This window comes from Colias philodice, chromosome 6 (assembly GCF_061535455.1).
Source record: "Colias philodice isolate Cphi_HAF_F1 chromosome 6, ilColPhil1 Martin Lab GWU primary, whole genome shotgun sequence".
NCBI classification, from domain to species: Eukaryota; Metazoa; Arthropoda; class Insecta; order Lepidoptera; family Pieridae; genus Colias; species Colias philodice.
The window spans coordinates 9,321,100-9,327,099 of NC_143091.1; positions in this window are offsets into that span (position 1 = coordinate 9,321,100).

The window sequence follows — 6,000 nt, forward strand, 5'->3', positions numbered from 1 at the left end:
GTGTACTCTATGTAATTTACCTACTCAATTATAAGGTTACATTATCAATAGATGAGGAAACTGCACGACCTTAAAGGCGCTTGCAATATTAAAAAACGAATTAAACAAGGCGATCAAGATGTAATACAATTCCGACGAATGGGCCGGAGCAAAAACCCAAACAGTAGCCACGAATCACGATGAGGTAATCACTCGACACTCAGTTCTCTCAATGAAAAACATCTATAGCATAAAAACTGCTGCCAAATTTAACTGTTTTTAATTTTTTCATTCAAAAATATACCAAATTCTTTTGAAGGTAAAGATGATTTTCATGTGTGAGATTGTTAGTCGCAATTCGATATATCTAACAGATACGGTGAGTCACCGCAATTCCGTAACTAATGCAAATCGCAAATTGTAAACAGTTGTGCTTAAATGAGTAATGTAATAGAAAAAACGCGCCGGTTCGTTAAAACCAAAAATAGAGTCATGGAAGTTGTAAAAAATTTAATAAAAATGACCAGGGGCCGTAGTCTGTACATAAGTCGTAAATTATTATCGACGAACTTATTTATAGTCCCGTCTTCAGCAATGAAAATGATTATTTATTTGTTTCCAGGATATAAAGCAAAAAGACGCAAAATATGAAACACCTGTGGCGGAAGTACCAAATTCAGTTGCTATAGGTAGATAATGTAGATCATATACATATAGATAGAGAATGATGGATTTTATAATAGTTTAGATAGTTAGAAACAACAAAATAACAAAATCGATAGTAATTAATCGACTAGGTATATGGGAACGTTATGGGAAAGTCCCGATTGAACAAGAAAATATTGAATTCCGTAATTGGAGCTAGATTAACCATACAGTACGAATTGATATCAACCGAATCTAATTGAGTGAATAATTGCGTAAAATTTGTATGCATTACCTATAATATCTTATAAGGCTTTTCCTGTTGACCTACAACTTTAAGCGGCCGAAGGTGAAATATTAAATTCTTCAAAAGCAGTGGACTGTGGAATAAATGATTAGGAATTAATAGTTATGTATGAATATATAGAGCACGTTCACAAACACGACACAGAAAAAAACTCTATAGAGTACAGACCATAAATATCCTGAATAAAAAAGAGCGTGTGTCCTGAGGACGTGTCAGAAGTTAAACTTCTTTAGCAAGATTAAAATCTACCAAAATCGTCGCCTTACTTTTACTCTCAATGGTTTTCAGTGGTTTTATTATCTTTAATGATGATAAACATCGCGGTATTTTACCCGCTGAAAGAATCATCATTTTATGTATATTCTATGATATCGACCACTTTGGGGCATTAGATGACCTACGGCTGGAACGACGATCTTAGGTCTAGGTGACAGGTCCAGCGACTTTGTTTTGTACCTACATCTGTATCGTTTGTACACGTTGTACGTTTTGCGTATCTACTACAATATATCTACCACACCGCTTCCTGAATATTCAAAATTGAATCCAAACGAAATGTTCATAATATTTTGAATAGGAATAAAATGTTATATTTCGGGCAAGTAAACTAGGTACACGTCATTCTTGATTACTACATCTTTGCTAAGCTAAGTTATCAGGCGCGCTTATTAACGTGAATTTTTTATTTATTGCACGCCTCATAAGCGAAGCGTTGAGGTGGGTACTACTGTCACTTCGCGCAAAACATCTGATTTTTCAAACTTAAAATGTCTTTATGTATCATACATTGTACTTGTAAGATAATACATACACACATATTAAGAAAAAACACTATTTTTAACATTCATGATATTTTTGATGTCACTTTTGTTATTTAAACTAGTTAAAAAACAGTTTAAAAAAGTTCTGTCTTGGACGTCCGTGTGTCTGTATGTGCGGAGGATTTTCTTGTTAACACGATATAGTCCTTTCCACCCAAGAAGCTTATATCTAATACACTGGAGATTGCACTATGACCAATAACTTGTAACAAGAAAATATGACCTAGAATGACGTCAGTCATGTTTTTTGTCTCTTTCTGTCGAGTGACCACGCTGGTTTGTAAATTCAGGATTTTTCAAAATAGAAAAAACTAAAAATCATGGTCTATAAATAATAACGACATAGGTATATTTTTAACAGTATTTATATTATAATATTATGGTCATACTTTATAGGTAAATACAATTTTAATTGGTATAGAATGATAGTTTTAAATAACTTTTGGCTACAAAGCTTGGATATGAACCGATATATAGCATTAACATCCTTTGTAAATAGAGGAAAGTTGTGTTTTGCATCAGATGCTGTTTACCAAATTGTAAGCTACTCAGATCTTCTTTTTAAACGCGTTGCTTCGACGGGTCAATTTCAAGCCAAAATCATCAAAGAAAAACTGTTAATAGCAGCCTTGCACAAATTTCAGCTAACTTTACAAAGTTTATTTTTCATAAGGTATTTTTTTCTGGGTCGTAATCCTCAGTAACCTTGATGGGCACATATATTTCTTTTTATTTTACTTTTTGGAAAGCTGAAATACGTAAAACAAAAAAATATAAGGTAAGTTAAAAAAGTATAAATTTCAATGTAAAAACGAACAATCTTATAACTACATGTGAGTGCAATACCGATGTCGTGTGTTGTTTCATTACTAGTAACAATCTTTAAAATGGTGTTCTAAATTTTCATCATAATATTGTTATTACAATTTAATCTCTTCGCTATCCATAAAAACTCGTCATCATGGTTACCTTACTTGTTAAATTTGTTTATTGAAAACTTGTTGAAAAATGATGAAAGTATTAGGGAAATAACAAATTTAACATGACTGCTTACTAAAATGATGCTAAATTAGACAATTTTTGCCATTGAAATGATTCTAAACAGGTAAATGCAGGAGTATTGAGGAATATTGTAAATAACGTAAATATACACTTGCCTGTGAAATTCTATGCCAGAATTTGGTGTCCAAACACTTCTGCAATTTTGCACAATACAATGCATTCTTTATATTCGGAAAATATTCATTAAATAAGCAACAATATTAACTTAAATATTCGAAGCGACGCAATTTTTTTGACACACATGCCATATTGACAAAGTGAGAGTTGCTACAATTTTATTATGGTGACTACCCATAATCAGGGAGTATCGCTTTTTAATAATTGGTTCAGATACTTATTTTATTTAGCATAAATAATAATTGTCTCATCCAACAATGCTTCTGAATGACGTTGTTGGCAATTTATCAACAAACTCATGTACAAAAACTAACCTTTTGCACAGAATATTACAGCATACATAGTAGCCTTGGGAAAACTTCGTATTAACAGTGGCAATACCAAGTTAGGTGTGAAAGTGATAAAAAACATGAACTGGGCAATATTTTCTTGTTACACGTCAATGTTCATACCGAAATCTCCAGTGTATTAGATATAAGCTTCTTGTTTCCACCTAAGATGATTTCTGTGACACATCGATTTTTGACACGTGTAGAGATGTCGGTTACTGAAATCGTATCAATTGTTTCCGATAATCGATAATATTTTATATGGAAATGAAATCGATTTGAATAAAGTACCAAAATCAGTTTTTTCGGCATTTCGCCAATAATTAACTAAGGAAACTTAGCAAACAACAGCAACAAAAAGTCAACAATAACAATTAGTAAAAATAACAGAATACCACGTAAAGTATCAATATAAAGATGCAACTTGTATACAAGGCTGACGTACTCGTACAGACGATTGACTCGATTGACAAACGATCACAAGATGGGCGCCGATTATATGATTTTCCAACTCTATGATTTTTCAACGATCCATTTCATGTACACGAATTGCGTAAGTATTATATATTTTTTGTGTTATTTTATTTTATTTTTCATCATATTAAACTAAACAATACTGTTTTTGATTTATAAGCTTAAGATGTTTCATTTTTATATTTTTGGTAAGTAATAATGCCGCCATAAAATAAAAATATTATGCACTAAAATTATTTTGACTTTTTAAACATAAAATACGTAATTCGGAACACGATGAAGTGTCACAGGAATCATCATAGGTGAAAAGGACTATAATCGAGTCTTTTTTTTTCTCTTACGCTTGAGTATGCTCAGGAATAGAACCCTTTCATTTTCAGGGTCTGATTCGATGTGGTTTAATTGTTATTAAATAAACAAAAATAATAATTAATAAATAATTATTAAAAAAAATTATGAGGCGTGCACTTTTGGATTTTATTCTTACTTTTTTTTTTCAAAGGGGTTTTGTCAACAGTTGACGATGTCACCCCCGTAAAAGCAAATAACACGATATTAACATACATAATAATACTACCACCTAAATATAGTTTTATCAGCATCTTTGCTTCTCGAGAAAGAGGAGAAGCCAAGATGCTGTTACACCATCCCAGATTTAAATCACTATCTATATTAATATTGTACCTACATTAATTGAGATCGTAAGGCCTCATTCCGAACACATTCCGTCAAAATATGTGTAACATCATCAATGACATCACATTATTGGCCATTAGGAGATGTACTTAGCTTTAACAGAAATTTAAACTTATTTGACGGGATGTGCCCCGAACGAAGCCTCATCAAAATAACAGAATTTTTTCTATTACAATTATCAGAATCGAACCATGGCGATGTAGGAGGCTGACACTGAATCGTCGTATACCAAATACCTTTTGTGAGTGCGCGCTCATTAAAATATTCATGCCATAAATTACGACACATTTTTTTTTGCACAGGAAAGTACTTCGGAATAAACCGGTAGACTATTAAATAATACTCCATCACTAATTGCCTGCCTAGCTACAGTGTTAGCCTCGTCATTGCCCGGGATGCCTACGTGTGAAGGAATCCACTGGATAACTAAGGTTTTATTTTGGGGTTGAAGTTTTCAGATGGTGTCTAAACGTGAATTTTCTATTAAATTAAGTTAGAAATGTTTAAATCTAGCATTAAAATTGAGACCAAATTCTTGATTATACAGGGTGGGAATTTTCGATAGGCCCTGAAGGGAAAGTATACTTTAAATACTGGAGATAGCAAATTTTGCTGAAAGGAAACATTCCTTTATAATTAAAAAGAAATAGAAGTGCATTCCAATTTCCAATATTTTTGAATTGTTTGAATCCATGAAATTTTATTCTAAGAGCAAATATTGTTACGAGAATGAAAGAATGAAATAACAAATTTTATTAAGCTATTGCATAGCTTCTATCGCGGGCCTTGAGCGCGGGGACCGAATCTAGAAATTCCGTAACGAAAAACCTCACGCTCCCCACTCCGACGGGCACGGAGGTGTGGCTTGAAGGCATAGCATGCAATAGATTTACCGCGGCAGTCCCCGAGTGCCACACGTTTTTTATTTTTTTTATAATTTTTAGTTACTTAATTTGATTCCCAGTCGAAGCAAGTGAATTTTCGAAAATCTTTCAATGCAGTGATTTTTCTTTTTAAAAATAAAGGAATGTTTCCTTTCATCAAAATTTGCTATCTCCAATATTCAAGTAGGTACTTTCCCTCCAGGGCCCATTGAAAATTTCTACCGGGTAACATATTTCCTGTATAAGATTGTTTTTCTGTCATCACATCTTAATTTAGCAATGAAAGACTTTATAACGTACTAGCTTTCCGCCCGCGGCTTCTCCCGCGTTTTCAAAAAAATCCCACATAGTTCCCGTTTCCGTGGGTTTTCCGGGATCAAATCTATCCTATGTGTTAATCGAAGTTACCCTCTATATGTGTGCTTCATTTCATTATAATCGGTTCAGTAGTATTTGCGTGAAAGAGTAACAAACACACACATACACAGCCTCACAAACTTTCGCACATCCTAACACTTCACTAATATATTGTAATACTGCGACTGTGTCCTGTGATCGTTGTTATGGGCAGGTGTAAAAAATAATATAGGTATATCTAACACTCGCGCTAATTAAAACTCTTATACCTACATCGTTCGATCCAAGAGCTTTTAATGAGCTTTTTAAAAGAGGTTAAAAAACACAAA